Below are 21,577 nucleotides of genomic sequence, written 5' to 3' on the forward strand. Positions count from 1 at the left end.
AGCAGTAGTTTATTCTTTGGTCAAACTTGCCCTTTTGGAGAAACTCTGAGTTAGGTGATTTTCATATGATGTTGTCAACGTCAGAATTTCAATTGTTTCCTTTGAAATGGACTCAGGAAAAAAACAGACAAAAAAATGTTGGCTTCTTACACTGGAAAGCTGAAGCTGGTCTTTGCAAGCTAGTACTTGACCTTGGAAAACCAATTAAATCATCAATGGGTGGTATATCATTTGAGGGCCTTTATCCACATGTTTATTTTCACATCGGCCACTAGAGCAGTGTGAAACTAGGTATCAATAGGTTTGTATAGGGCTAATACTAGAGAGTGAGAGCCAATTTAAAAAAAAGCATATTATGGCATAATAGCAAGCATACCACATTATTACTGTATTATTATAAATATAGGCTTTGGGCCTATCCTGTGATCTAGTGGGCTAAGATGCAGTCTATGAATTCAGCATCCTACATTGGAGCACTAATTCAGGTCCCAGTTGTTGTTGTGCTTCCTGTCTAGCTCCTGGCTAATGCTCCTGCAAAGGCAGCAGAGAATGACTCAAGTACTTAAATCCGTGCCACCCACATGAGAGACTTTAAATAATGTCTTGGTTCCAGGTTTTGGACCTGCTCAGTCCCAAATGTCATGGCCCTTTGGGAAGTCCATCAATGAAAGATATCTTCCTTTCCATCTCTCCCGCTTTTTCTGTCACTCTACGTTTCAAATATATTAAGTGAACATTTTAAATAATAGGATTTAACTAATTATTTTCATCATTTTGCTTTAGGAAAATAACTGAGTTTCTCCAGTTCTCATGATTCCATTGATAATGCTAAGATATGAATTTCATATATAAATGCATATGCCTCAATCACTCACAACCTACTGTATACGGCAATACGTATTCCTTAACTGTATTTGCAATGCTGCAATAACCTTGCACCTGCACTCTTGGTATGTTCTCAGATCATGCTGTCATCTGCTAGAGATGCCATTAAGAGTTCAGAAACAGAAGGTCTGACTTGAATAAAAAAAAATAACAGACTAATGGAATTATAACATCTCATGAAGGACTACACTATTGTAGCAATACAGGGTAAGTGGGGTGGTAGGGATTTCTGTTTTGGGGGGCCTCCCAGACCCTACATAATTGTGCCATAGAAGTCAAAATTAAAAAATGCTTTTTGCTATTCTAGAGGCTGACATTCTGAAGTCAAAGCGTTGCAAGCAGTGGGTTATTCTAAGGCCTCATTCTTTGTCTTTCAGTAATTCCCCCTTGTAATACTCGCACACGGTCTCTTGTCTCTGAGTACATATCCCTGTTTCCTTGCTCTCCTTTTCCAAGGAGACCAGTCATACTCAATTAAGATGGCAATGTGCCATCTGGCAATGCGCCAGATCTTCCGTCTGATGATTCACTCCACAGTGACTGCAACAGCTGGAGCTGAGCCAATCCGAAGCCAGGAGCCAGGAGTTTCTTCCAGGTCTCCCACATGGGTCCAGGGTCCCAAGGTTTTGGGCTGTCCTTGACTGCTTTCCCAGGCCACAAGCAAAGAGTTGGATGGGAAGCAGGGCTGCTGGGATTAGAACTGGTGCCCATATGGGATCCTGGCGTGATCAAGGCAAGGACTTTATCCAGTATGCTATTGAGCCGGGTCCTATGTACGGATTTTCTAATTTTTAATATCACCTTTGGGGCCCTAAGGTGATATTAAACTCACACTGGAGGTTAGAAACCCTGTGTTTGAATTTAGTGGAAACATAATTAAGGCTATAGCAGTCAAATGATCACATCAATGGAGATGGTTCAAATTTGGCTTTAGAAATTGACCTGCATATGCTTAAAGAATATATAGTCTAGAGACTGTTTATTTCTATGTCTTTTTTATTATTCAAATCTCATCTTCCAGATTCTTTTTTTTGATAACATTCTTTTAGTGTATGTACTAAAAGAAATTAGATGACTAATTGAATCCATTAGATTAAAAACTATTTCCCACTCTAAAGGCAATGAAATACCATTTGGATGCTATTATTGATACAGTCTTCTTTAACAAATGTACAGGTTATTTTTACTTTTTCAAAGAATTTTTCATGAACATGAAATATTCATAGAGGACAGATAATATTTAAATGACACCATTAAATAATTAAAAATGTGAAGATCTCCACTGGGAATTACTACATTAAAGATACAGATATATTCTCATTATCTGCTCTCCATTTATGAATTGTGGAATAAAAGGAACTTCTCAGATATTGCTCTAGGCTACTATTAAAGCAGTGGAATCCACTTTTAAAAAGACCTAAGTTTCATATTAGATTTTTGGTAGGATGATTATTAAAATATTTTTAATAAATCCAAGGATTTAAAAAGCAAGGAGAATATGTATTTAATTAAGAACACATTAGATGTTATCACTTCCAAATATCAGTCAGACTAAATATACAAAACAAGTGTTTGAACATCCAAACTCTATATGATCTTCCCTATAATGCTTAGCTGGTATATGTCTACTAAATGTCCATGTTTCTTTAACCTCACTCAGAATTTTCTGACTGTGATATTTACTTGTGCATGGAATGGCAATATAAAGGAAAATGGAAAGAGCAAACATTTTGAAACACTTGTTTGCATAACTGTCTCAACAAGTCCATGAGGCAGAACCAGTTCTACTTTATAGGTGAAAAAAAGAATTGATGAAGTTGTAAACTGAGTTGACTAAGGTCATACCACAGTGAATGTCAGTGATGCTTGCCTATAACTACACCTAGTTACAAACATCTTTAGCTTCTCTGAAAACAGTGTCCTCATAACCCTTACCACTGTAAAGTCCATTATCACAATGGAAGTTAAGATGCTCTGTGAATTATACAGCGATTCAAAAACATTTAGTATTATTATTTACTATTCCCCATTCCTTACTAATCCTGCTATCACAGCATTTTTTTTCTAACTATTTGCTGGCTTAAACGATCAACTTTATCTTTTTATAATCTGTAAGTGCCATTTATTCATTTTTTTGTTAATGAGTTAAGGATACGACAAATGTTGAGAAAAGTAGTATAGGAATATGGTGCACTGATATCTCAAATGAGATGAATGATAGTTATTCCATGTTTGTCATGTATTCAGCTTTATGTGTAAGAGTGGAAAGAGTCATCAATTCTCGCTAAAAAACGCACTACACACAGCTTGCATTTTTTACATGTGAACTATGAGCATGATATTTTAAAATGTAATTGCTATAATTTAGTAAGCAGCAGTAACAGCGTGTGTTCCAGAAAATATTGTAAGCCCAGTAATTGTAAGCAGCTCAAATATTCAAAACCATGAAGTAACAATAAAAGGAGAGACAGATAAAGATAATCTTCGTTTACTAGCTCACCACTGAAACACCATGCTATGCCAGGATAGACACAAGCTGAGCTGTGAACTTGAAACATTAAGAGCATTATTAGGATGTAAGGACTTTTGCCATGTTTGGATCCTTTCTCAGCCAAATTGTAATGGCACTGAACTGGAAATGGAGCTAGGATTCAAAGTTGAACTCTAATATGGGATATTGGTGTCATAGATGACAACTGAACTTTGTTCATTTCACCGATAGCCCCAGCTGATTATTTTTACCTGGATATATTTCTATCCTGTGTCCTTTTTCACAAACCCTTGTGTTTATTCTTTTGCTAATATGATGTTGGCATGTATGTTACCTTCACAGTAGCAACAAAGCTCTACTCCTTTCTTTTTAAAAATTATATTGGTTTCTGGGTCCGGTGTGGTGGCCTTGTGGCTAAAGTCCTCGCCTTGAATGCGCAGGGTTCCAATGTGCGCGCTGGTTCTAATCCCAGCAGCTCCACTTCCCAGCCACCTCCCTGCCTGCGGTTTGGGAAAGCATTCCAGGACGGCCCAAAGCCTCGGGACCCTACACCCATGTGAAAGACCTGGAGGAATTTCCTGGCTCCTGGCTTCAGATTGGCACAGCTCTGGCCATTGGTGGTCACTTGGGAAGTGAAACATTGGATGGAAGATCTTCCTCTATGTCTCTCCTCCTCTCTGTATATCTGACTTTGTAATAAAAATAGATAAATCTTTTTTAAAAAGTTGTATTGGTTCCTCTAGGACATTGTCTCTTCCATATCAACTTTGGAATCAGTTTGTTGATATCCACAAAGGAGTAAGGTCAATTGTTGATACGTAATTTTTGAATATACAGTCAAGTTCAAATGTTTGGAAACTTAACTTGGGATATTTCTACCTATAGTGTATAATACTTCATTTATTTCTCTGATACCTTTCAGCAAAGTTTACATTTTTCTGTGCACCACACATCTCTCTAGTACACCTAAACATTTCATTATTCTGCTGTGATGAAAACTAGTATTACTTATCCCAATTTTTTTATTATTGGTAAACAAGGATCAGTAGAATTTGAACTTTATATCATGTGATGCTGCTATGATTGCTCCGTAAGTCCACGGATAAATTCTATGAAGACAACCATGCAATGTTTGCTAATGAAGACCATTATGCTTCTTCCATCACAACCTACATCATTCAACTTTCTTTTCTTTCAGCACTAGTGAACACTTATACCACAGTATTGAATAAGCTTTAGCATGAACCTCCCTTCCTGCTGTTCATAGGACAAAACCTACTGTGAGAAAGGAAATTAGCTGTAGAGTTTTCTATGTTGTCAAGTTGGGGAAATTGCCATTTTTTTTTTCGGTAGCTCAAGTTTCAGTAAAAATTTTGTCTGAATAATAAGGGTGATAAAAATAGGTAATCTCATGCTGGTAAGCATATGGAGAAAGCAGAAACTTTATGCGGTATTGGTGGGAATGTGAATTAGTATAGCCATTGTGGAAAACACCATGGAGCCCCCTCAAACACTAAAAATGGAGCCACCGCATGATTCAGCAGACCAACAGATCTGAAGGCTTACTCTACTCTTAGTTGGAGACTGCTAATTTAGTCTGTTATCTCCATGAGTCTGAAAGTCTGCTTTAGCGAGTATCAACTTGCTGCTTCAGCATACAGTTTGTGCAAGACACTGTTCCCAGCGAAAGGACAGAATGCTAAATGGGTAACGTGTTCTAAGAATATCCTGTGTTTACCATTACGACTATAGATTTCAAATTTCATATCACCCATCACCAAAGAAGGAAGGCAGCTCCCTTTGACCATGTTGAAGTTCTACTGAGTCCTGCTGCCAAACCACCAATGGCATCTGCTAATCTTAACCTGCTTATGACTGTATCAAGAAGTACCTGATCTGACAAGAAATATGACTTATAAATAAATCTGAAATTCATGAATTATGCAGCATGTCTTCCTAGAAAATGTTACGTTATATAATCTGCTTACCTTAGTAAGGCATGAATATATTTTGTGTCTAAAATGACTCTTCTCTGTTTCAGCAATGCTAATCATATATATCACTTTACAATTTCTTGTTTCTATGGAACATGTATTTTATTCTGCATATAAGCACAGAGTACATGTCCTACGTATTACTCTGTGGCTTGTTTTTAAGGGTTTAAAATGTACTTTCTATTTTGTTATTTATTTTTAAGCATAGGATTTTATCAATTATTTTTCTAAATAACGTATTTTTCAAAAGCATTTATTTGTTGTAAAAGCAAGAAAAAAAAAAGACAGAAGTTAGGAGAGAGAGAGAAAGGGATCTTGCATCTGCTGGTTCACTCTCCGAATTGCAGCAACGACTGGGACTTAGTCATTCACACACCAGGAGCCAGAACTTCATCATTCCTCCCAGGAACTGCAGGAGCCCAAGCACTTGGGATATATAGGCAAGAACTGTAAAGAGTAATCAAATAAAAATTGCTCAATCTCCCTAAAATGTTATATTTTTAAAAAATAGCAATAGATCATTGCTTTAATATTTTAATTAGATAAGGCATGTGACTGGGTGTTTTTGTTATCTAATCACGAAAAACCTGCTATGAAGACTACTGTTTTGACTTTGGCACTCAAAAAAAGACTTGCTGCAAAAATCATCTTTGTTTCAGGATTTGAGCAAGCAAAAGGTAGACTAATCTATGTTCCATGTATCCAAAATGCAAAGAAAGTTACGGACTTTGCTGACCATCACTCTTGTCCACTCAAGGCCTGATGTCTGTGGGTTGCTAGTAACTGCTGTGTTTTGGTAAGGGCACATAGCTGGGATTTTCCCAGAAGGGTTTTGATAATGTAACCCAGCAGGCAGATGAAGTTGCTAATGGTGATAAGAACGTAGTGTGTGTACCACCTCTCCAGGTGCTCTCAGTTTGCACTTGGTGTGTTCAAGCATTACCTCATTGACCTCTCTCTGTTTCCCCATGAAAACTGCACTTTAACACCATGCAGGATCTTCAACAAAACCTTGGAGGTATGAGCTGCATACTGACACTGAGTTTTAACACACGTTGACCCAAAGTGAGGCAAAACCTATTAAAGAGAAGCCTCCATGCTTCCCTCCTCTAGCCATGGCAGCATCTGTTAACGCATCAGAAATATACCAGATCTAGGAAAAATGGGAGGCAACTGCTCATCAACTGCACGCAAATACATGATGAAAAAAATGCATTATTTCTAACTAAAGTTTTTCCAATAGTATTTTTATGATGCAAATGTAAAACATACATTGAAACTGAGAATGCCAATAATGAATATTTAAAATATAGAAAATGCTATGTAAAAATTGTTTTCATTTGGAAAAGTTTATTGTCTACTTTATGGCACAAACTATGATAGTACTAGCAATGTATGAGGTAACAACATTCCCCTGTACCAAAAATAATAATTACACAATATCATTACTGCTGCTATTGTTTTGCATACTATTAATTAAATTACAAAAAGATAACATCGTATTTATTTGCCCTTTCTTCCCTTTGATCTTGGTGACCTCAATTACATTTATGTAAATGATTCCCTTTCTGAATTTGAAATGCTGGTCTTTTCCAAGAGCTCCAATCTGTTCTTACCATGTGGTTAATGGATCTCCAAAGAACTTGTGGTCCACCCAAACTCCACCCAGCCTAGCAGGAGCAGGGTTATTGAATTCCAACTTTCCAAATCCCCCTCAAACATGCAAACACAGGTTCTACTTGATTTGTCTTGTCACCTACACCCACTGCCATGAATAGCGGATTCCATCATTTCCTATCACTCTGCCTGGCATTCCTTGCATGTTACACCATCATACCAACACGTTCTATTGCTCATAGCCTTCTAATGTTTTCTATGATTCTCATGATGTCATTTTTGCTTGGAGAAAATTGGCACTCAACAGAAAGTATCCAAATGCATTTACCTATGGCTGGAAACCTGCCATTATTCAGCACAAATTTCCTTCTGGTTTATTTTTCAAAAGTCTGTGTGCAGTCTATATAAAAGTACATTTGTAAAGCATACATTATATTATTATATTATATTATATTACATCTAACTGTGCTTCTAACTAGACCATTTCACTGTACATACATATCAGCCTCCCATTTATTCTTCCAGATTGAACCTAAAATTTACTCATTCCCTCCATTAAATATCTTGGATTCTTCCTAATTAGAAATATAAGTCTCAAAAACAGTAAAGAAGTGTGTAACTGGCTCTTAATCTTAAGTCAAGGACCATTTGCCTGTCAATACTTGTCAAATTTTTAATTTTTTGAAATTTATTTGAAATGCAGTTAAAGAGAGAGAAGCTAGAGAGAAGCTTTACATCTGAAAACTCAATTCCATTTATGAGTTACAACTTTGGAACTGTGCCAAGTTAAAACCTGGATCCTGGAGCCTTGTCTGCATTTCCCGTATGGGTACAGGAACAAACACGTATCACCATCTGCTGCTTTCCTTGAGCTATTAACTGGAATCTGAATCAGAAGTGGAGTAACTAAAATATATATTTAAAAAAATGCCTGCATTGCACAGCTCACAATATCATTTCCCTCATTGCTTTTAACATGAAATTAAGGGCTTTTTTTTTCATATACATCTTCTTGTAGATGGATGCTTCGAGTATTTCCAACTGTAGAAAATTGCAAATAATACGACATTCTTGAATAGACTTTCAAGTACACATATATAATTCATGTCTGGTGTTTGTGTAATGTTTGTTATGATTTTGTGTTCTTTGCAGATCTTTTTTAATGTTTCATTATTTGAAAAATACATACATAAATATTGCTTTTCTTTCTCTTTGCTAAATTTTCTATTTCATCCTCTTTGTCGTCTATTTCGCTTCTTATCTTTCTGTTAGCTGGATCTATACAGAAATGGACTGACATAAGACTCTTCATGGTAGAAAATCTTTGGGAGGTGAAGGAACCGTGATAGGAGAATGGAGAATACTGTATGGAGAAAGAAGGCAGGTCATTAAATTAGTAAGTAACCTAGGCTCAACCAAGTGATTAAATTAAGACATGATGAAAGAGAATGATGCAAAAACAAAACAAAACAAAACCCTCATTATTCCAAGTAAATAATAAGGAATCTGGATATGCATATGCCACTTGTGATTTCTGTTAAGGAAATGTTTGCACTTCCACCTCTAATTCACATCACCACACACTAGAAATGACTTCAGCACAGAGGCAGACACTAAACACTGGAATTTACCCAGGCTACACCAAAATTGTCTGGGTGAATACATATTAAAAAAAATGATACAATAAACTTTTTCTTCCTGTTTGTCTTACCATTTCTCTCTTGCTTATATGTTTTTGTAATACTTTATAATACTATATCTGACACAAAATATTTTAATTTATATTGATATACCTAAAAACACTTTTAAAAATAGATTAAAATGATAATTTTAAAAGATATAATTTAAAGGTTAAACATTGAAGGATTAAATAAAAGAACACCATGAGGTGAGATTTGCACCTCCGCTATTTCTCATGGAGGAGACGAACCACAGGTTCAATATTGAGTTCTTTGAGTTACCAATATCATGTCGCAAACATGATGTAATTGACACTCTCCATGACAGGATAAAAACAAGACAGTTTATAAACAGAAATACCTTTTACCACTACTAAAACCAGTCACTCCCATGGACAACCTGTATAAAGTGGCAAAAAACGCCATGCTTGACTTAGCTTAAAAAAAAAAAAGTTGGTCACAAGACATCAAATATTAAGATCTTTAAAGCAAACCAAGCTTCCAAGGAATATTATCTCTGTTAGAAATTATTCTCTAGCTTCAGAATCTCAGAAAAATACATCTTCAGGAAACAGTTGTCAGAACCAGGAATCTCAAATGACCTCATAAAGAAGTTCATAATTGGCCTCGAGATGCTCCAAAAAGCCACTGACCATCTCAGTGACACAACGACCTCTGAACAGCCTTAGAAGACAGGTAAATAGCAGTCAGTCTGAGAATGGATGAACGTGAATACAATTAACAGAATTATCACTGACATCAAGTGTTGCCCAAACGGCATCCTAGGACTGACAGCTCTCTGGGCTTCATGATCACTGAGAAATAAACAGTCAAAGGCATTCTACATTTGATGCAGCATCACAATTCCTGCATCAGTGACGTCAAGATCCTATTTTATTAGATTGATTAGATTGACTGCAAACATGAGGGTTGCAAGGTTACTCAACTTTAACACCACGAAACTCTAAATCTTGGTGTTACTATCATCAGAAGGTCCAATATTTCATTGCTTCTCAGTAGTCATCCACTATGAATAGCTACTCAAAACTGTTATTCTCCTATTTTGAAACAGTTTAATAAACAAATTTTGTTATCTTCAATTTCTTTTTAATAGCTCTGTAAGATGTAGGATTTCCCAACTGTCACCTTATACAAAAATCAGCTCTAAATGGATCTGTATCCAGAACCAGTCTAATTATTATAAGATAACACAAGAAGAACTCCACAAGGTATAGTCATTGGTGGACATATTAGAAAACTTGCCAAAAGCACAGCCAGTCAAACGCAAAATAAACAAATGAGTCTGCCTCATTTGAGAAGCTTCTGTACAACACAGGAAATGATCAACAAAGGGAACACTCAACTGAGAGACTGAGGGAAAATCTTTATACCTTACACAACAGAAAGGGAACCAATATTGAGGATTTACAATGAGCTTCAGAAACTCAACAATGCAAAAATAAAGAATCCTAACTGTACTACATAATACAATGTAAGCAACAATAAAAAAAAAAAAACTAACTCTGAAGAAATGGGTGTTGCCATAAAAGATGGCCTAAGAAACCGTGGTATATCTGCTGTATGGAATACTGCTCAGCCATTAAAAACAATGCAATCCTATCATGTGCACCAACATAGTTCCAACTGGAAACCATTACACACAGTGAAATAACTGAAATACCAAAATAAAATACAAATTTTATATGTTCTTCTTCACATAAGGTAACATTTATGCAAAATGTAAAACAAATAGATACATAGGTAGACTAACATACCAGCAAGTGAGAATGTTACAGTACATCTCTACTCCTGAATAAAAGGAAGACTTCCGTGTAAATTCTTTAATATACCTTGACAATATGAGATTAGATTTTGTATCTTGCCTGTACTGCAATGCCAAGATACACTTAAATAGCAGTATGCTGTAGTTTTGGCAGTTTCTGAAGGTCTGTATTATAATAATAAGAGGGAAAATAGTGGGCTGACTGTGCATTAAGGTTTTTTCTTCATCATATGCTCAGCAAAACACAATACATAACCTATTTCTTACTACGTGACTCAAACCTAGCATTTTGTTAACTACATGACGTCACCTTAACTGAAATACGCTGTTGAAACACTGGTTTCCTGAGTTGCTAAAGAAAACAGGTGATCCCTACTCACCTGCATCATTGCACATGTGGGTCTTCATTATATAGGTACGATGCACCCCCACCATAGGAAATATTGCAGTACAAAGAAGACATTCGTGTCAATCAGTAAGAATAACAATGGAAATGGGGACATGCAGTCATCATATGGATTTTAAATCCAGTGGAACACAAACTGAACATTTTCTCTAACGTAGTGGAGACTACACAGAGTGGTTCTGTATTTTGGTATCATTCTCCATGAACTCAAGATCTTCCCTGCATTGTTGTTCATGAAATAAATGCATGCATGGTACATATGCCCTAATTCCTCCTCACACAATCAGTTTTGCAATATTAGTGGACTCTAACACTCAATAAATTTAACTGCATTTTGGACAGCTTAAAGTGTACTGACAACCTTCTGACCTTACAAGACCCAAATTTTCTGATATCCATCTGCAGTGTTATTTCTGTTGGAAACCCAAACAATTTTACATTGTCTCATTGCTTCCTTCGTTTTTTTTTTTTACAAAAACATTAAAATAGTTAAATACACAGAATACATAAGATTTTCTAACCTCTTCCACTAGATATCACAGGTCAGGTATGAAAGTGGTCTATTTCCAAAATGTTGCCCACAGCTGTATTTCCCAGCTATAGGTTGCTTCCAATCTTCCAAGTCCATGTCTCCTCTGCTTATTTTCTTACCACTCAGCTAAAGCATGGATTTACAGAACTTTATTTTAATACCATTGTTGTTCTATTCAAGGTCAAACCTGAAGCTGCTTAATAAGGATTCAAATTCTTTATGACTTAATACAATAAAAATATAGATCTAACCATGCTGTATTCAGCTACAAAAGGCCAAAAGTTTCCAGATAATTTTATTTTCTTTTTTAAAATATTGCTCATTTCAGATTCATCTTCTCTCCCTTTTAACAAACTCAAAAGGGAAAGAACGGATCAGGGGTTTACAATTGTTCTGAAAATTCTGTCTTAAAAATAACGTATCATTTCTTCCCACATTTACTTGCATATACTTGATCAGATTATTTCTGTCTAATGTGGAAGAAGACTTAGAAATCCAGTCTTCTGGGATTTCTGAAAAAAAGGAAATAGAATTGATTAGACCCAGCTGTTTTCTGCCGCAGTTCTGTCTTCCAGGCAACATATCTTCGTCTCGAATCATTCCTTCACACATATGAAGTTCACACATATGAGGCTCATATTAGCAGCAATCTCAAGTCTCCACTTAACCTTTGCTTCTGGCTAAGTTTTTAAGATCAGTGGGTGGTTTCCCACCATCTCTTTCATCTTCCTATTTTGTACCCCCATTCCGTAACTGCTGAGCTAGAGGTATATTATCTTTCTTATCAAAGATAAAGATCCACACACACCCAATAAAATAGTAAAATTGAGAAAAGATATCACAGTACAAAACAAATCCCATTTGGAATGGAGCACACGATTCTAAAATTCTCACTGGACAGATACAGCAAAACTTTTCTACACTAAATATTATGATTATGGCTCATCAGAAGAAATTCTTACCTAGTGGTCTTCACGGGCCCTGGCTCTTACTCCATGAGATGTCCCTCATCCTACACATTGTATACTCAATCCAATGTATGCAGATCACTCATATTTTGAGAATGGAATCAAAGATCAATTGTTTCCTCACATGGGTGGCAGAAGTCAAACAGGAGAACTATCATCTGCCTACTCTGAGGTGCATTAACTGGAAGCTCAATCAGAAGAGGAGCTTGGAGCCCAAATTGCACTCTACAGTGGAATGCCCAAATTACAAGCAGTGGTTTATACTGTTGTGCCATAGTGCCCACCACATTCTTTTCCTTTACATAGGCATATGGCACAGCAGGTATGCCTCCATTTGCTATATCCACAGCCCATATTGGAGCACAGGAATTTCAGTCATAGCTCTTCTTTGAGCTCCAGATGCTTGGTGGAACACACTTTGATGGAAGCAACAGTTAATGGAGCAGCTGGGTATCTGTCACCCATGTGGGAGAAAATTTTCCCATTATTTAATTTAAACATTTTTCGTTCATTATTTTAAAAATCCTAACGATAAATATCCTTCTAGACTTTCATTAAGAAATTTTGAAAAATATTAACTTTGAATAAAACCAACTACTCTCCTTCCAATTACTTTCACTTACATAGTTGCATATAATCTAAGAAAAACTACATAAAGATTGTAGTTCTGCTACAATTTATTGATCATTAAGCTAAGAAATCCCAAACCTGCTTCTACGCAGACATATCTGCAATAAACAGATCTTGTCTACTCTACAACAGTTGAAAATCCTTACATTCTCTGTGAAAATCTGAATGTCCAGCTTTTCTTACTCCCACTGCCAAACACAAAAAGAAAGTGTAATTCAAAGACCATGAGCATTTTGTCTCATAAGCTTACTTGCTCCTTTCCCCTAAACCCCTTCAGTTCTCTCGCTATAACTGAAAAGGTAGTATTTCAAATTTATACAGTTCTTTTGCGTTTAAGTTCACATGTTCTTATGATTTCATAAGAAATCAATCTACTTCCTGCCCTACAGACCTTGTGGTTTTAGCCTTGCCCTCAATATGGTACTTTTCTCAACATCACTTAATCCTCTTTGCCTCATCTCATCTGAACATAGAGGGAGTTAAATGCTCTCTCATTTTTATTTTTGCTCATGGCCCTAATCTCCAGCTTCACATTGAGGGCTGCCAATTCCCCAAGCTTCAATAAATTTATCTCTCACTCTCCTCTTTGTACACTCTAAACTTCCACTGATTCTATCCAACACCGGACTTGCTGTGTATTCCATAATCTAAAATATTATTTCTCTTTCCCCCTTGTCAGTGAGTGACACTATGGCTAATCCTTTGCTGCGTTGTCAAATGCCTAGGAGTCATTTTTGACAACTTCATCTCTTGTCCACCTCCATTAACAAATAGTGAATTCCACATTGCCTAAATATACCTTGAACACATCCAATTCTACTTCAATCACTATCAGCACTTATGATCCTCCTCCCCGCAAAAAATCTTCACAACTACCTATGCTCTTATATTACCCTCTCTCACTCTTCACTTTGCTGTCTTCATACTTAGTCTTTTTAAATACACTTCATATCTTCAAATGGCTGTGATGGTTCCTACATCGTATATTGTGATACATCACGTACTTCCTTGAAAACTTTTTCAAAAGTGGTCTCCTGGTTCGGTGGCCTAGCGACTAAAGTCTTCGTCTTGAATGTGCCTGGATCTCATATGGGCACCAGTTCTAATCCTGGCAACCATGCTTCCCATCCAGTTCCCTGCTTATGGCCTGGGAAATCAGTCGAGGACTCCCCAAAGCCTTGGGACCCTGCACCCACATGTGAAGACTCAGAAGAAGCTTCTGGCTCCTGGCTTTGAATCAGCTCAGCTCTGGACTTTACGGTCACTTAGGGGGTGAATCAGTGGACAAAAGATCTCCCTTTCTGACACTCCTCCTCTCTGTATATCTGACTTTGCAATAAAAGTAAATAAACATTTTTTAAAAGTTATCTCTTTTGGCTCTTAACTTTGCAGCAGTAACTAAAATAGCTAATACGATTCAGAATAGTCTGGCACTCATACTATTGTTCCTGTTTCATTTTACAACATAATATGTGCTCCTTCCATTCGCCACTATCCAAGCTCTGTTACATCAGAACTCTTTCTAATTCTCAAAAAATTAAATCACCTCTCACTACAGTGATTTGCATACACTACCCTATTTTTTCAATATCATCTTAAAGTATCATGTGCCATCTATCTAATTCTCTGCTATCATTGCAGTTTCCAGATCGTGTGCTGGCTCTCATGATAGACTTCCGTGACATTTCAAACAAAGTGAAGCATCCTTTTTATCAACAAATATTGCACAATGTTAATATCCTTCAGATGATTTCTAAATTAAATCAATACCTATTATCATATTTTTCTAAAGCATATGTGCCTTTGATTTTACTGAATTGGAATTTGTCTTAGCCTCTTTCTAAAAGGCCTACATGTAACTCTGATGGATATTCAGTGTCTGAGTCAGTACAAGAGATATAGAGGAAGTGTCCAGTAACATTTATTGAATACGGTTCAGTCGTTAATTTTTAAATGGAAATACAAAAATACAGTTATCAGGTGTTCAGTTATATTATTAAACTATATGCTACAGATGAATAGATGCATGATATACAAACCATTCATTATTATAATATCTATACTGCATGTATTTTTTATTTAGTCATGAGTGACACACCATTAGATGCTATTTTCCTGACCAAAAAAAAAAAAGAAGAAGAAAACAAAAAAAACCCAGCTAAAGAGAATATTCACATACATTTTCTCTCAGTTTAGGATTAATTAATACAGTACATATACCAGGGTTATAATTATCATAATAATCACATAAAAATTCACACCATCAGATAAGCCTCTTGAGAAATCTCCAAAGAAAAACTGTATTACATCTCAAGCACTCCAAGTTGAGGGAGTTTGTGATTATGCTAGGACATCTTACCCTCTTTCCCCATCGTGTTTCAGAGATGTTGCAAAATGGGATGATGCAAGGATTGAAGGATTGGAATTTCTAATACTCCGCTTACAGACAGTTATAATGAAACAGAACAAATCTTTGGTACAAAATTAAAAACGTGCCACATTATCACATTCTGTAGATGCTTAAAGTATCTGAGAAAATCTCATATCCTTTTAAAATGTGAAGGCAAATTTATAAAATTCAGAATGTTTGTTACGTTTCAATGAAACTCATAATGAGCAATTGAGAACAAATCTGGAAACACAAGACATTAAGTAAGTACTCTGGGTCGACAATAAAATCTAAGGCAGTGAGAAAGCACCCCCCCACACACACACACACCCTCTCTAGATGATAAATCATCAAGTGCACAATTAGCTTTTGCACTTACCTCACTCAGTTCTTTTCTTGCTTGGTACCTCTAAGAAGCATACTGTATCCAAGCTCCGGGCTTTTGTAAAAATAAATATGACTTTGTTAGTAATTTCCCCATTAGGTTTGTTAAGTGTTTTAGATAATTCTTGGCATGCACGCGAGTGACATGAAAACACTATTCATTCTGATTTGTTTTCTCTTTGTTGGTCTGGATATTATCCCAGAATAATAAAGCAAAAAGCTGGAGACCAGTAGTAAAATGAAATGATTGGAAGATAGAATTTGCTCACAGGGCTTAGCAGTTTGTCTCTAAAAAAAATTGGTGCAGATATTGAATGCAGAATTTCTTTCAAACAATAACTGTTAATTTGCCTTGGTCATTAAAAAAGACATTTTATGTGCCATAAAATGGAGGGTAAGAAAGCAGCGCTTGCATAAGCTAATACAGGTACATCAGGATGTATGACAACGGGAATATTTTCTAAAGAGAACAACTGCAATTTAACAACCCCTCCCCCCCCAACAAAGGGAGCTAAGAACAGGAGTGTTCCTGTAGTACTTTAAATTTACTGAAGTAAAAAAAACTTCAAACTTTCCAGTGCAGGTAAAGTCTTCCATCAATTAAATTCTGCAAACTGAGTCAAGCTCGTGAAGACAGGAAATGAGAAGATGATCAGAAAATGTCCCTTAATGAGGCCACCGAGAAAAGAATAAAATGAATTCCTAGATATTCTCCTCTTATACATTTTAACTGGCAGTTATGTTGATGATGGAATTCTTTTTAAGAGCACTGATATTAGCTTTGATTATTTTAATTATATACTTATGGGGAACTGTGATCATTTGATAAATGTATTCAAAGTGTATAATAAAAACATGTTAGTGCTCATTTATCATTTGCATGTGTGTACATCTTTTGGTCATTCTCCAGGTCTTGACCACATGGTCTCAGTGGTGGATCAGTTCTTCTCTGCAGCAGAGCAAGAGAAACACAACTCCAGGTACTTTGTAAACACCAAAAAGGTATTCTCAGGATTTAGACTCTAAGCAGCATTCTCCTGTTTAATTACAGTCTCCTGCAACTTTCCTATAGAGTAAAACCCCTTTTATGAGTTTATAAGTGATATGTTGCACAAAATAATGCTTGATTCTCACAGGATCTACTTATGCTCCCCCCATCATTGCCTCTAGACTAAATAGCTGTAAGCACACCTAAAAATGACCAATAGGAATTAAAGTTTTCTTTTGTTAGAAACCTTCCTATTAACCAACTATATTATTTAAGTATAGAGTCTGCCTAATATCTATCAATAATTAACAGCAAGATATTTATATTATAGATATTTATATTTATATCTATATTTGTATTTATACTTATATTTGTAGGCTTTAAAAATGCTTCAGCCAAAACTGTAGAAAATGAGATTGTGTGTGGTTTACTGCTATGGGAGTAACTTCCTTTGACTCAAATTCAATATTCTGGAGAGAACAATTGGAACTTGTTCAAACCTTAAAATGAAGTGACACCTAGACTTTGAAAAATGTAACATTCTACAGCAAGTAATATTTTTTTTAATTTTTACTTTCTAAGATACAGTTCCGTAGGTTCAGTGATTTTCCCTGCCACCCTCCCCACTGTGTTCCAGCATATTATTGTAATAGTTTAGTCCTTCAGCAACAGTCACAAGTTCATCATGCTGCTGTTTGAGTGTATCATGACATTGCAGGTATACACAATGCTACAAAGTCCAGCATCCTATCATCACAATATATTTCTCAATTTTGTTGTTAGTCTATCTTCTATCCAGAAGCACAGATGCATAGCACAGTGTATCTTCACTTCTCAATTAGCTAGTCTGCATTATACAGTTCTTCGAGATGAATATATGTACATACATGCTTACCTATGTGCCTAATGATCTCATATTTTACATGAAGGTAGTCTCATTTCAAAGAGAACATAAGATATTTTATAAGATTGTGCATAGCCTACAGATACATTTTTGTAAGGATCATATGGATGACCACGAGAATAGATTTGTCATGTGCAACCAAGACCATTCAGCTGATAATGTTCCTTTAAGGATTCAGATGTAATACTACTTATAAAAATCCAAATAACACTAGTACAAGAAAGAAAGAATGACTTCACTGATAAGTTCCATGGTGACTGCCTTCTGCAGAAGGCAATGTTAATAATCAAAGACTCTGCTATCAGTATGGGTCCCTAGCATCAATGAGAATGGCAGGACTCAGAGAAGAGACGCAATGGTGACTGTTAATCTGATGCGGAAAGCAGGGAGAACTGCCGTATTAGACAGTAAGTCCAAAATGTGAACAAAACGGTCTGAAGATTTGAGTAACTGTTACAAAAAAAATTGTTGTAGTTTTCCTGGAGATGAAACATGGCTATTCCACAAAGGACTGCTGTGTTTATATCCAGAACTTATGAGCAGAAGTTGGATACCTGTCGTAGCCAGAGAAAATCATGATTCCTCAAGCAGTTTCTAAATTTTGAAATGCAAGGATCCGTCTACTGAAGGAGATGTCACTTTAGTGAAGGAAGACGTTATAGCCACCCGCATACATACAGCAACCACTCTGACAGACCTTGCCTCAAGAGCTCTGTTACCTTCATCAATTGTAAACGTCCGATGAGGCTGGCTGATTTGATAAGTGAACAAAGAATCTCTAATTCTGTAAGAGCTGCTGTTACAGGGAAGGCACACACACACAGCAGTTCTCAGCTGAAATACAAAACCTATCCTCAATGGTAGCTCACGGTAATCCCATGGATCCATGAAACTTCCCAGCCCATTTTTAAAAATCCAATGCCTGTGGCCCAGTGCTGTGGCCTAGCGGCTAAAGTCCTCGCCTTAAACACACTGAGATCCCGTATGGGCGCCAGTTCTCATCCACATAGCCCTGCTTCCCATCCAGTTCCCTGATTGTGGCCTGGGAAAGCAGTTGAAGATGGCACAAAGCCTTGGGATCCTGCACCTGCATGGGAGACGCGGAAGATCTCCTGGCTCCTGGCTTCTGATTGGCTCAGCTCCAGCCGATGCTGTCACTTGGGGTGTGAATCACTGGATGGGTCATCTTCCTCTTTGTCTCTCCTCCTCTATATGACTTTTCAATAAAAAGTGAATCTTTTTTTTTTTTAATCTAGTGTGTGCATTCATAAATGCATTGTAAAAATCTATGTGAAAGGGCCCAGCATGGTAGCTTAGTGGCTAAATATTTGCCTTCATTCACCAGGATACCATACTGGTTGGTACCCTAGCTGCTTTACTTCCTATCCAACTCCCTACTTGTGACCTGGGATAGCAGCAGAGGAAGGCCCAAAGCCTTGATATCCTGCACCTGCATGGGAGACAAGGAAGGGGTCCTGGCTTAGGATAGGCTCAGCTCTGGCTGTTGTTGCCATTTAAGAGGTGAACAAGTGTAAGAAGATTTTTCTCTCTGTTTCTCCTTCTCTATGTAAATCTACTTTTTCATCTAAAACAAAATCTTAAGAAGTATCTATCTGAAAGACTGGAACTGCCTGACTGGCTAAGTGAGAAATGAAACACACTGTACTCTTTCAGAGTTTAGTACTACCCAAAAATAAAAATGGTTAAACCAAGATTAGAGGCCCTCAGTACAGCTCCATCTGAGTCATTGGAACATCCATGGTAACTAATAAATTAACAATGCAAAGTAAATTAAGGGCACTATAATTTAAAATTAACTGAATGGCAGTCCTGATAATAACAACTCTGCTGAACATGCAATTAACAGGTCAGATTTACAAAAGCTCTGACGCTAAATACGGGCTCTTGCATCTAGAAAAGGTATTAATATCATTCACAACAACAACAACAACAACAAACAGGACTGAAAGTAGCCTTCATTCCACTGGAAGTAGCATTTCACATTATACACATACATAAAGGCTGTCAACTTCGTAGATCTCTTTTTAAGTAACATCCAGTGGAAGACATATTTCATTGCTAGCCTAAAGAATATGATGCCGGACCCTCTTTGCTAGTTAGCTAAATGGTATAAAGAATGGACCATATTCTCTGCAGAAATATTTTTTTTTATTCCTGGTGTTTGGTCAGCAGATTTCAAATATTAGTCTTTTGGGGCATTGCTTCTGCTAAACAGCTCAGTCTTAACCGATTTACAACCTCTTCTTTGTGTGCAAACGTCTCCAACGATTACCAGTGTTCAGCTCCTTGGTGGTTCTGTTGATTCTGTATGTCAGCCTTCCTTCTTGGTCCACATGTTCTGGATTAGCACCACCAAGGCAAAGACTTATGGGCCAGTTGAATTCCGTCATGAACTGTCACCTAAAATTGCTCAACAGTAAATGAATGATTTTGTGAGTAGGGAGATTTCATAATGAGGACAAACCTTACCACTGAAGTTAATAAACCCAGGGAAATATTGAGTCACTCCAACACTTTTCTTTTCTTCAAAATTTTAAGTGACTTTTTAAAGTCTTAACCAAAGAACCATCATGAGTATGACAACCTGAAATATTAGAAAACTATCCTAAAAAATTTGACACACATTTTGGGCCAATAGGTACAAGAAGATATATGGATCCCTGACCTCGTTCAATAACAACCCCAGTGATAAACTTGACAAATTTTTATCTCCTTGCGAGTTTGTGTTTTCCAAAAATATTTTGAAGTCCTAATCCTCAGGGACTGTATTTGAGGAAAATGTTGGCAGACATAAAAGCTAAGCTTACATCACCGAGATGATTTTTGTTTGAAGATTAATATCCTCAAAAGAAAAGTAAAAGACCAATTCACAATCTCAAGAAAACCCGACGTCACAGTGGAGGCTAAGATCAGCTGGTCTTTGGAGAAACACGCATTTCTGCTGGCAACACAAGAAGCTCAGGGAAAGTCATGGAACATGTTCTCTCCTAGGACATTTAAGACAGCGTGACACAACCAAAAACGTAATTTCCAGCTTGCAAACACCAATACACAGTGAGAGAATGCATTTCTGTTGTAAGACACCAAGTTTCCGGTAACATTTCATAACAATCCTAGGAAGTTAATACACTCATATCAGTTTCCTTTGCTATACTAAATTCCATTTACTCAGGGCATGATATGTTTATCAGAGGATGAATTAGGTATTTAATGAACCAAAATCCATTAGCGCTTTCCAATTATTTTATATTCCTCACCATCAAAACTGAAAATGTAGGGAAAACAATGATTCTGAGATAAACAAGCATACTTTCATGAATGATATGGGGAAAAATGACTAATTCAGATCATTATCTGGGGCCTCTTAATACTCCCCAGTCTAATGAAACTTTAACTGGAAATGAAATTACAGCCTGTAAAAACATCACGAGCAGAGGATTCAATGTTCAAACTTAGGATTTAAACTACCTCACCAGGAAGGAGTGTCTTGTTCATGGATGGACTAATCACACTACGTGAGAGGGACATCCAAGAGGTGGTGCTGAGAAGAACTGATAAAGATGGAATATAACCTTGGGATTTGACTGTAGCTGTACTTTATCCTAGCTATTCATGTTTAAGACTACTTTGGGGCTGAATTTTCTTGTACAGCAGGTTAAATTGCCACATTTGACATCCGCATGCCACTTTGGAGTGTCAAGGATCAAGTCCTCTTTTTCCTCTCTCCTAGTTCCTGTTAAAGTGCTCCGTAAACAACAGAGGATGACCCACGTGGGAGATGTAGTGGAGTTCCTGCATCCAGGATTCAACCTTGCCTGTCCCATCAGTTGGGGCCATCCGGGAAAAGGACCAGTGCTTGATGGGTTTTTCTCTCTGTTTTAGACTCTGTGTCTTGCACTCTGTTAT

This window comes from Ochotona curzoniae, unplaced genomic scaffold (assembly GCF_017591425.1).
Source record: "Ochotona curzoniae isolate NIBS_2020 unplaced genomic scaffold, NIBS_Ocur_1.0 contig_3432, whole genome shotgun sequence".
Classification (NCBI taxonomy): domain Eukaryota; kingdom Metazoa; phylum Chordata; class Mammalia; order Lagomorpha; family Ochotonidae; genus Ochotona; species Ochotona curzoniae.